General features: G+C 31.1%; 1 protein-coding gene across 3 annotated transcripts in view; it reads left to right on the top strand.

Moving 5' to 3' along the window:
- The window catches only part of LOC132936224 (calcium/calmodulin-dependent protein kinase type 1), a 442,174-nt gene that overhangs the window by 326,797 nt on the left and 102,245 nt on the right, over nucleotides 1-13,132 (top strand). The gene's annotated exons all lie outside the window — the stretch shown is intronic.

The following is a 13,132-nucleotide window of genomic DNA, read 5'->3' as shown; positions in this document are numbered from 1 at the left end:
TATAAATAAGGTTTACAAGCAGATAACAGAATGACCGAACACTAAAACCCCCGTCGACTCCTCACTCCAACATGCCACGACATAAGAGACACTGACCACCACTGGTTTGATTGGACTTATCTTGAATCTTTAAATAGTCTTTCCTCTTATTTAATGGGTGGTAGTAGTTAATAATTTTAATATAATATATTGGTATTAATATTATTGTACTTAGTATTTGTTTAATTATTTTGTATACTTTTAAAAGAAAGTTTTTGAACACGTATTTTAAATACAAATTACACCAAGTATTTAAATACGTATTCTGAATACATTTGAAAAGTAATCTTCTAAAAATACTGTTTGAAGATACCAATACTTATTTAAGAGTTTGATTAAACGCTAATATGAAGCGATCGGATTGGCATGAGCATAAGTACTTCAAAATCACCCTGTACAATATCCCTGAGTTAAATATTTCTAGCACCCTCAGGTTTAGCGTTTGAATCATACGTGATGTGTTGATACGAATCAGAGTTATCGTGATGATTGATGTACATATATGTACACCGAAAGGGCCGAAGGGTTGCGAGTCGGAGACAAATAAATTGAATCGGTTGAACACGTTTGGGTATTATCGATAACTAATAACTATGACAAACGTCTGCATATCATACGATTTATTCAAATCTAATTTTTTTTTTTAAGTAGGCAAGCGAAGTTATTTTACGTTATTGGCCAATTAATTTTGATTTCGCAATAAGTATAAAAATACTTACTTTATAATAAATTGAATGTTAAAATTAAAAATAATGAACTATGTTTGTCAATTACAGGTTCTAGTCCAAAAAATGAATGAAATAGATTTTATTTATTTGTATTTCATCAGATTTCCGATTGAAGTTTATAAAAACATATGAAATCGTATGAAAATGTAAAATGTAATAAAAAAGTATACTATGTCAGCTCTAATAAATTAAAAATGTAATGAATTTACTAAATTTTAGAGAACAATAATAATTATGCACTTATTAGTCAATAAGGTAGGGAACCGAAATGTATGAAGCCTACATCAACTTTTTCCAAAACAAAAATGTAATACTAGAAAAATATTTAATCCTTTGAAAAAATGATTTTAATAACCTATTGATACTTGTCACTTATGTTATATATGAAAAAATTATGAAAATTATAGGGATATAAATAATATAAGTTTTACTTATGTCTGGAAATTCCCAAAAATAATATCGTGGAAAAAGTTATTATGTGTTTCAAATTATTTTACTCCAAAAAAATACTAATATTTCCAGAGAAAATGCAACTAAAATTTTATTTCCAGAAGTAAAAAAAAAATTTAAAGAAATTGTATACTGTACTGTTGCGCAAGCGTCCATAAAATTATGTTTTAAAAAAAAGATTAATTATTTGTCAGAACAAAAGTCATTTCATCGGTCAGTTATTTCTGTTACACTCTGTAACAGACATATCACTCTCATACACGATTAGAGGTTTCTGCCGACACATCGTCGCTCTATACGGGGGTTGTTATCGTCCGTATAAATAAAACACCCCTAACTCTCGAGTGGCCTCGTTATTTCAACGGTTAAATTGATGAGACGATATTTATTATGTCCACGCTGTATACGCGGTCTCGGCTGCGATATACGGCAATAATTCGCGTGTGTATATTATTATATTCTATATACACCTATAATGGGTACACACCTACACCCACCCTGCAGCCTTTTCATTGCACAGACGTTCCGTTTGAGTTATGATAACGATGACATTATATTATTATTGTATGAGATATCGCGATCATATTTTATACCTAACCTAACCGCTGCTGCAGTGATACGCACCGCTGCTCCGGTTGCCGTCGGTCCGACCGCTCGGTACCTATCTATAAATCGTGTACTCGCGCGTGCGCAAATCGTCAAGAATAAACGAGTTAAAGGGTTGAATTCTAGTCTCTTAATTTTTTTCTTCGACGAGTTAAACTATATTGTTTACTATGCTGCGGTCGCACTGACGGATCTGAAGCTTGTTTGTGGGGGGGGGGGGGGGGGGGTTAAGTAGGGTTTTTTTATTTACACATAAGACACAAAGAAGACTTGACCGTAGTTTATTAGCAATTGGATTTGAAGTCCGAGGAGGTTGATCCACCATAAGCTCGCCCCTACGCAGTCGGGTAATTATCGGTTGATTAATATTTTTACGGTCACATAAAGTGATCATTTTTACCCCAACATAAACCCGATAATAATAATAATAATAACAATCATAAAATATTATTCTCTGGCCGAGCTTGTACGGCGTTGTCCGTGACGTCAAATTAAACATTGGCCTCGTCTTAAAAGGATGTCACACCCGCGTGTGTTGTCTCCGTCTTACAAATGTACAACATAGCGAAAACTGTTTTGCGCGGGACAATTTTTCTCTGTAAAATTCACGTATTATTAATTAACGTATGTGCACGTAATTGTCTATGTACAACATAAAATAACCAAACGAAAAATTGTAAAATATGCAAAATAAAATCAATTGGTTTCCGCAGTTCCCGTGCCAGGACTTATCATAACTACGCCCTATGGCAGGTCCTATATATAATATTATAATTAATGTGAACAACGAATTAGATAATATTATATTGTACTTGTGTGTTGGCAAGCTTTCGTGTTATTCCGCTCGCTGCGATTCAAAATGGTTTTATTATTGCATATATTTTTATAATATTATATATAGTTATTAATATTCTTTGTGTACTTTGAAATTGACAGACTATGTAGACATTATACAGCGACAACTGGGGCACAATCGTTTTCCATTCTAGTCGAACGAGAAATATTATTATATAATATTTTGTACTAAAAACAAATTTCAATTTCCACTATAGTATTATACGAAAATTGTTATTGGAACTTTATTCCATTATGTCTTATACCATATACAACGCCATGTCAGTGGAGCTGAAAATTTGTATTTATTTTTTTTTATCAATGAGTTTATATTATGTATAATGTTATATAATAATATGAGGAGGATTAGATACTATATAAGAATATTTCATATATGACATATGTGTTTTTTTTCAAATTGCGACGCACAAAAAAAAGAATTTATATTAGGTATAGCGATAAATAAAGTTTTCATGGTAATACGTAGTCATCGTATTCAAAATAGTAACTAGTTTACTCGTTGCTGTTTGTCATATTATAAGTAGTTTATCGTGAAAAATAGTGACTTTATAATTTAATCAATTGCTGTTCTATATCATATTATATTTCAACCTTTGAACCTTAATGATTTCTTGCTTAATATAAGGTACTTATAATTTTAGAGTTACAATAGTTTTGAAAACCACCAAATAAAAGAAATACTAATAAATCGGTTACATAATAATATTATGAAATCACGATATTTATCGGTGAAATTAACTTTGTTACATGTTAAGATAGTTTAGTGTTATGATATTTAAGCATCAGTAATTCAAAAAAGACTTTCTACAAGACAGACATCACCTTACAACGTAAAATAACAACAGTCCCAAATAACCTATATCCCGTATATTTTAGTCTCGCAATAATGGAAATTCGGGCAAATCAGTTGGCGCCGAGCTAAACCGTTATAAAGAGGTCTAACTGCGTATATGGTTTTATATAATATAATAAGTATGCGTACCTACCTATTCAATAGATGAAGTAGGAAAACTAAAATAAACGACAGCAAGAATATGAAAAAAAAACAAACACAATTTATAATATTAAGAAACTATACTTAATTAATAAATTAAAAAGTGAATTTAGTATGATAACTCGACTTAACATCTTTAAATCCAGTCCTTGAATAATGCACCTAATGTTCTGATGGTTTACGTCCACTGGGGTTCCGTCAAACTACTATTATAATTTAAGGACTTGTCGCAAACGTCACATGGATACGGTTTCTCTCACATATGCGTCCGACAGTGTAAAGCCAAATTTCCACTATTAATAAATGACTTGTCGCATACATCGCACGGGTACAGTTTCTCAACAGTATGTGTCCGGTGATGTACCGTCAGTTGGCTGCTGTTATTGAAGGACTTTTCACACACTTTACATGGGAACCGTCTCTCGCTAGACCTAACCTAACCTCTGTTTCACCGTTATTCAACATATCATTTGGTGCTCCTAAATAAATTTCACTGATTTAAGGTTTACAACGTCCAACAATGATTCGCATTTATAATTAACTGGTATTCGGTTTTCATAAAAACACGTGATTACTAGACAATTCTTTGTACTGTATATTATAATTTGTTGTCATCAATAGGATTTCAAGCCAGTATTTTAAATTTTGAGCGGAGCGAAGTAATGTATTGACTTTACAATAAAGTATGTTTTTTTTCTTTCTGTCAACAACATTTTGTATAGTAAAAATGAGCATCTTGACATTTGAAATTGTTAATCGCTATTTTCGACTTTAAAGAAAATTTGAATCATAAATATGTATTAATGTGTAACCATTAGTTGTATTTGCACAGTTGTATATATTATACCTAGTGGGAATCAAGTATTTTTTACATTTCATTCGTTTCTATTGTGATAACCAAAGTGTTGGAAAAATAAAATATCTGTACAGCCCAAAAAAGCTGTCGTGACAATGTATAAAAATATACAAAATGTATCGTTATAGGCTATAGGTACCTATAGGTATCATTGTAGTCCAATCCAACAATCCAACTAGGTTGTAATGGTTTTTGGAAAACAGGTGGTCGAAAAATATTGCAATGCTATAACTTGTTATATAATATTTTGAGTATTATATAACATTATGTATGAGTAAAATAATTTTCGGGTCCTCGGGGACGAACGATTTCAAAAGCGCTCGACTCGCGAGTAGGTAATATAATATTGTTATAATATTTAAGCGTGCACGCTGTTATTTAATATATTATGCGACAATTTAAATATTTATAGAACTTTTGAACAGAGAGTCAAAACAAACGAAGAAAAAATTAAACAATACAAGCAAATTGTTTATCTTAAGTCGGGCGCACAATAATATTATTATTCTGTTGTTTAATTTAGAGTGCCCTCCAAAAATATAAAATGCTGTATTTCATTTACTCGACTTCGGTGTAGTTCCCACTGAAACTCTTCCGTCTAACGGCTTTCGCCTTATAATATATATCTGTGCGTCATAATAGTAACATATAGCTACGGGTTTTTCTTGATAACTTCGTAGGTAACAGTATCGATTTGATTTTCAAAAACACAATTAAAATATTGTGTTCGGTGGAAGTTTTTTTATTTTTTTTTCGGTCACCGCTACTACATCTCAAAAGTGGAACAATTTTATTACGCCCAGGCGATTCTGTGATTGAATCGAGTGAACCCCGTGGAGAATGTGCACAATCGAAAAACCTTTTGTGAAGAGTTTTAAAGATATTTTGACATTACGTGGGCTCAGAACCAAAAGGTGCTATCTCAAAATATCAAATTGTTAAGGAGAACTATTTTAAACTATTTTCCACTTGAAACTATATTATCTTTTTTCGTAATGCATGATTTTTGGTGATTGGCACATCTAAAATTTCACAAAATTGTTCTGCGTTAACAACAGTTATTTGTTTTTTTTTTCTCAAAACGTAACGTAAAAAAAATAAAATTGTAAGAAATCTCCTGTAAGAACCAAAAAGTTCTTCAAATAGAATCTTTTGGTTGTCATTATAATTTCTTTCACTTAATTAGAACTGTTTCGTTCTGAATTAAATGTATGTTTTTACTAAGACATTACCAACCTCAAAATAATAAATAATGTGACATTGGCTTTTTGTTTATAGATCCCTATTTCAAGGCAGTAATTTGGGAGGGAGTCAAGGGTTAAGGGTTCAAACACCCCCCCCCGCGAAGTTTTCTCAGATTATGTCATCTTATAAATAATTAAACATTTAACATTTTCATAACCATCTCTCCAATCATCCCAAAAATTTGTCCTGAGTACGTCCATGCCTTCTTAATTTATAATTTACAATTTTTTTATAGAAATCTTTGCAATGATTAATAATATTATACCATCATATTATTATTGTATGGTTGATACAATGAATATGAGATAGTACTTTTTGGTTCTCACTAATTTATTTTATCGTGCAGATAGAACCTTTTGGTTTCAACACTATTAATAAGAAAAAAAAGGTGCTATTTAGATCGCTATCAAAAAACAAAAGTGTAAATTTGATTGATTTAGCACCCTTTAGTTCTGGATAACTCCTTCAATAATGAACCTACAATGGATGTGAGCTTGGATTATAGACCATTGACCAATAAACCCATTTATATCAAAAAGTGGAGTTTCGAAAAAATCCATTTAGCACCTTTTGGTTCTGAGGCCATGGTTATAGTATCCACCAGAGGTTCCAATCTACGGTTGGGCCACAGACTCATATTCGAGCGATTAACATTTAACTAGACAAACATTGTTAGTGTTTTATATTATTTTGATGTTTTTCTGTGAGTCGATTTTTATACTACGCATGTGTCCCAAATTTCAAAAGATTTACATTCAATCGGTTCTGACACAGTTTCTGACTTATATTTTGAATAAAATGGAACAAACAACTTTACTAATATTTAAAACCAATGACAACAAATTATAAAATTAGTTTAGTTAAAATTGAGCTTTTATAAAATATAAAAACAACTAGCTGATCCCGTGCACTTCGTTACCCGTTAAATGTACAAACTGTATATGACTCAAACTTTGTTCAATGCCTTATTTAATATTCAGTGTATGATATTCTAGATTTATCTAAAACATTTCTGTTGCCCTGAAAAAAAAATTCTTATTCGTAGCAGTATATTATCAGGTAGGCAATCTACCTGTGGTTAGGTTAAGTTAGGTTAGGTTAGGTTAGGTTGTGGTAGATCGCGGACCCCGTGCTGTTTGTATGTAAGTGTATGTTTTAACTCTAAAGTATCAAAGTTATACCAAGTTTGTATTTTTTACTTAATTCCACCTACGGTGGATTAATATAATCAATCAATACAAAATCCTAACCTAACTGTACTAAAATCCAGTGAATAAAAAAACACCAAATTTAATCCTTTTTAAATTAGCCTATTAGCTTTATTAGTTAGGTTAGGTTAGGATTATGTATTAATTGATTATATTAATCCACCGTATTATATCAAAATAAACTCGGTATAACTTTAAAACTTTACAGTTAAATCATACACTTACGTACAAACAGCACTGTGTCCGCGATATACCACAGGTTAGGTTAGGTTAGGTTACCGCAGGTAGGTTGCCTATCTGATAATATACTGCTGCGAATAAGAATTTTTATTCCGGGCAACAGAAAAGTTAAGATACATTTTAACACCATACACCGAATATTAAATAACGAATTGAACAAAGTTTGAGTCATATAAAGTTGGTACATTTAACGGGCAACGAAGTGCACAGGATCAGCTAGTAATGTATAAATGGTATTAGGTACATTACAAAATAGGAATTATCAAATATTTTATTACTCATCACAATTGGGCCTACTGCATACAATAAGACTTTAAAATATATTGTATTGTATTAAACGCTTGCATATAATAAAGAATATTTTAATTTTTCATATAAATTAAATATTTCACGAAAATAAATGTTTTGACATTTTAAAACCCTACACCAACAACCATTGCAAATTTTTAATTGTTAAACGTATTGTAAAAACTTAATTGTATACTGTTAAAGTGCTAAATGCTATTAGTACAGACATTTGCCTTACAGAAAAAATTGTCAGGCCTAGTACTTAGGTTTCGATCTTTATTTTCAGTTGAAAGATGGGGTTGAAGGCAGGTTGTGTTGGACTCCGATTTTCAAAATTGTATTTTCAGAAGTTGTAGTAAATGTTTACTACCTATATAAAATAACACACATTTTTTAATATTTTTTTTTAATAATAATTTTTTTATCATATTGCTGCTAAATGTGCACTGAGCCAATCAAATCTGGAAACCATAAATTGAATTATAATATAATAGTATGAATAAATTGTTCGCAACGTATGACACTAAAACATTGATTTTTGTAAAACGAATCGCATAATACCTATAGCGTTGGAATAAACTCATAACAATAATAATATTAACACGAAAACAAAATGTCGAATGATTTGCAACCGATTTTACGGTCTGACTGTGTAATACCAATATAGTAATATCACTATTATTGTTAAAACAGAGATATGCGCTTGATAATCAGCTGACGGACCGACTCATCGCAATAATATCGAATTACAATAGCAATTACGCTATTGTTCTAACTCGTTTTGTACCAATGTACCTTATAATATTATAATATTATAATAATAATAATATGAGCTGTGTACATCCGAACCATTATTATCGTTTTGATAATCATAGCAATTGAATCGCGAAAATAATATTAATTTTGTACTGATCGTGCAGAGGACATAATATTTCACATAAAATATAAAAGTTATTATACAGAGTGATCCTCACCCTCATTTTTTCCTTTAATAGTACATTTATTTTCATTCTGATTTTCGGAATTTTTATATAATAATATATTGAAATATCATTTTTTTTAATTCTTGAATTACTTAGTAACGAACATGAGTGGACGTGCCGATAAAAACTTCTGTTTTAAAAAGAACCCTCCCTTTTTACTGTAAATTATGTAGAGGATAAATTTTTTGAAATGTTGAACCTACTTACTTACTCCAAGTGCAAGAAGTTTTTGAGTTGTTAAAATGTTTGTAGCTACTAAGGATTTTACAAATTATTAATGTGGCTAGATTAAAATTAGTACCTATCACTTATTATCACTAAAATGTTCTAATCACCATAACCCCTATATCTTACGAACACATTATCATGGACCTACTATCCTTAGTATACAAAGTTAAATAACTCAAAAACTATTCGTATAAATTTATCCCCACAGCATACACCCCAAGTAGTACAAAATTTCTCAAGAATTTGAAAATAATATAGTAATTGAGTTTATTTAAAATTCCAAAAATCAGATTTTGAGTAACTAAAAACCAGTATACGATTTGATTTCAAATGCGATATAACATAATATTATTATTTTAATACAAGCTCGATCGAATTGTTATTTTTTATTTTAAGGATGTGAACGTCATATATGATAAGCTCGCAACTTTTATTTTTTTTAACACAATACAAATAAATTACGCGGAAAACGTGCGCTGAAATGTATAGATAATTAAATAAAAACGGAAACATCTCTAAAATTATATTACGGTTCAAACTTTGTTTTATTTTTAAACTTATAATAATTTATTGTGTGATCCGTTACAGCACATACAATAACATAAGTACGCCTGATGAATATAAAATGTTCAACAGAGTGACATCTGGGGTTTTCCGACGAGATTGCGTTTTGAGATAGATGAGGAGGTAACAACTTACTAAGAGAGATATTGTTGTTATCATTAGTCGAATGAGGATGTCACAACACCAGAGCTACTTCCTTTTTAATCTTCCGTGCAAGTTCCTGGACTTTAGACGAGTGATCAGAAATCGAAAACTTGTATGGTTGTCCAACGTAGATGTGGAAGCCGCGTGTTTGCTACAGCTCTTAACTTCACCACCACTGCAGTTGTGGTAATTGAATGGTTGATACAGCATAACAAGAAACCTTTAGGAATTTAGGTTAGGTAACCTTATTTGTATCAGATTGTTATTGGAAACTTTCGTTGTATCTCAAATATTTTGATATCGAATGCACAGGGATATAGTTTATTGTTTTATAGTCAAACTCGTTTTTCACAACTAAATGGTACATACTGCAAGCCGATCCACACCCTAACGCGTAAGACAGGCTTTATTTCAGAAAACATGAAGATGTATTCATTTTTAACTACTTAAAATCATGTCAGAATAATTATATTCAAAAATATTAATAGTATTTGAAATAATGAGAACCTTCCGTTAAATCACCTGATTAGGTTAGGTATATGACTATGTAATTTTTACCATTTTTTGAAAAATCAATACGGACATAGGTAACATTTTATAATAGGCATACTCCATTTGTATAGTATGAAAATCGCACAATATTATTACACTTTTGTCTTCCGATCGCTGCTGCACGCGCTGCAGCTACAGAAAAAAATAACTGTCGTGACGAAAAAACAAAAATAATTATAACAATAACCATAACAATAAAAACACCAACGGTAGGTAGATGTGATATAATTATAATTTTATAATCATTATATAACTATTGTTGTTATAAAAAGGGCGAACAAAACGATTTATTATCACATTAAAAAGTTTAAACAGTTTTAAAAATAATCATACTCTGCACAAAGGAAGTTTCGACGCTGTCGCCAAAACTAAAAAAAAGGCCACCGTGGGAAACCAACGTAGAGGGGTCCAACGCTATTTACTGTATGACCGTATAGAAAATTAAACATACTAGGTACGTACGTAAAAAACGCACATTTTGAAATTTAATTAATAGTTCTCCGAGTACTCGCAAAAATGAAAAAAATTCTTTCCATATCCACATGTGAATTTGGCTGCATAATTCCATGGCTGGTATGTTTGTAGAGGTCTGAAGGATACCCAGAGCGCTACTTAGGAATTTTAGGGCTAATTTATTGGTGGGGCCTAACGTTACCTTAAATTATAATATTTTTTTTTGCTACATCGCTTTTTATATTCAATTTATATTTTAATATTATAAATAGGTATATTAGGACATTAGTTTACCATTAGTCTATAAGTCATTGTATTTTAATGTCCGTTGATTAAATAAAACGTATATGACCTGTAATACAATAATATATGGGCCCACTAATTATGTCGGGGCCTGGGGCTGCAGCCTCCCTAATGTATGGCTCTGATGGTACCTACAAGGTTTGTACTCTGATTGTTATTAGCAGTTTCGCGAATCGTGTGGGTGAACCCCGTAGTTAGGACACTAGAGTAAAAATTCGGGGGGTTGACAAAAACTTTTTGGAAAAATGATTTGTTTCAATGTATGGAATTCTAAAGACAAGAGTAAAATATATGGCTTTAAAATTACGGCGTAAATCGACTGAGTAAAAAAAACTTGTCAAATCGATGGGCCTGTGTAATGTGATTTAAATTATACACACGTGCCTTATCGCATTTTGATCACCTATTTTATTATTATTAATATATTATGTAAACATATCGCTGTGAAAGGCTCAGGCCAATAAAATGAAAATATCGCTACCTAAGATAAAACTTAACGAGCAAAGTTGATATTATTGTCTAAGTCACAAATTATAGTTTTCTGGTGTGCCTTAAAACACGTTTTTAATTATTTGGTAAGACAATTAAAAACTGGTTTATTTCAGTATATTATCGTTGGTGATTTTTTTTATGTAAGTAAGTACCTACACGCAGATCGTTTTAAAAAATATAAAACAAATTACAAACATTTTAACAACTCAGCCGACAACCACGACGACATACTCATGTAGTCATGTATACGTCAAGGTTCGCTTGTATATTATACGCTTTGAAATTATTATTATTATTATGTCCTGTCCCGCTTTTTATTTAACTGTTTTTGTTGTTGGTTTTCACGTTGGCAACAGTGCACACTGAGGGCAGTATATGTATAATACTAATATGTATTATATTATTATCACACCTTTATAATACTTTTTGTTTCGAGTACACATCATTTGTATACCTATACGGAGACCCTATGTACAGTACGATATACTTTAGTCATTAACGACGGACGTCCTGCTTAAACGAAAATATCGCCTTTTTCATACATATTATTATCATAAATTATAACGTAATACCACCGCCTCTCCACGCAGTTATCGGGGGATGAACAAAAAATAAGGGAAAACACGTAAATCCAACCGCTAACGTGACCTAATTCAACAGCATCCTGCTACCAATTAATAATAAATTATGATAATTTTTCATATTTAACTCCCCGCGAATAGGTGCGATAATAACCGAAGTTTATACCGTGTTAGGTATAAAACCTTGTAATAAATATGCTTTCAAAATCCCAAAAAATGTGAAATGTGTGAATTTAGTGTTCCGTTAATGTGAAACACTTACAATCGATAAGTAGGTACACAATAATAATATGCAATAAATACAAAAACAATTATTTGAAAATGTCAAACCATTTAAAAAATAAGAGTTTCAAAATCGAAATTGATTTACTAACCACGTAATATTATAGTAAAATTGTGTAACAAAAATCAAAAAAAAAATGTATTCGCTACAAATGCACAGCTTTAGTATATGTTAATAACTTTAAATATTGTTATATTATTTTACTTGCTCTCGTGCCTCGAAACCGTTTTAATTAAGCATATATAAACGGCTTAGTAAGTTTTTGTACTTATGCCGGTTTCGTAGTTGTGATTTTTGTGACGTCGTGTATGGCAAGAATGTCGCCTTTATTATTATCGTTTTACAGATTGTCCATAAGAAGTTCATAGGATTTTCATCGACAACTGGTAGATCCGTACCCACATAGACAATCACTTTTATACACACCTCGAAATACGCCTTGCCCTACCACTATACAATATTTATCAACATTGGGTCATGAATGATTTCCGTCAAAATTAAAAAAAAATGGTTTGGTCTCCATTTCCACCAATCATATTTTTCTTTTAAAAATACCTTCCTTTGAGAACCTCACTAGTCATAATTCTGGTTTTATGGTAATCTGAAAATTATATTTCCGAAAATATAGCAAGTCTCCACCCACAGTGTGGTCCAATTTCAGTGATACTAGTCGTCGTTTATGCAAAATAACAAATAATTGAAAAAGATCGGATACAATATGCTTATCAACTTTTACTGAGTACGATTAGAAATATTCTAAGCGACAACTGTTAAAACGTACTTAACTCTGCACATTGATCGGGATTTATAATATATTATAATATCATATAACATGATTATAATGTCTCTTCCCTCGTCCAATTTAGAGTTTTCGACATCTAGAACACCACCGTAGAACACGCAAAAATCTATTTATACATTTTAAGTATGTAATAATGACTTAGATACACGTACAAGGACTTCCTACATTTAATAATATTGTAGGTGAAAGTTCATCCATAATACAATTTTTCGAAAACAAATTCGTTCGACCAGTTCGC

The sequence above is a fragment of the Metopolophium dirhodum genome, chromosome 1 (assembly GCF_019925205.1).
Source record: "Metopolophium dirhodum isolate CAU chromosome 1, ASM1992520v1, whole genome shotgun sequence".
Lineage (NCBI taxonomy): Eukaryota > Metazoa > Arthropoda > Insecta > Hemiptera > Aphididae > Metopolophium > Metopolophium dirhodum.
Note: the sequence above shows the minus strand (reverse complement) of the source record. Positions and strands in the feature narration are given on the sequence as shown.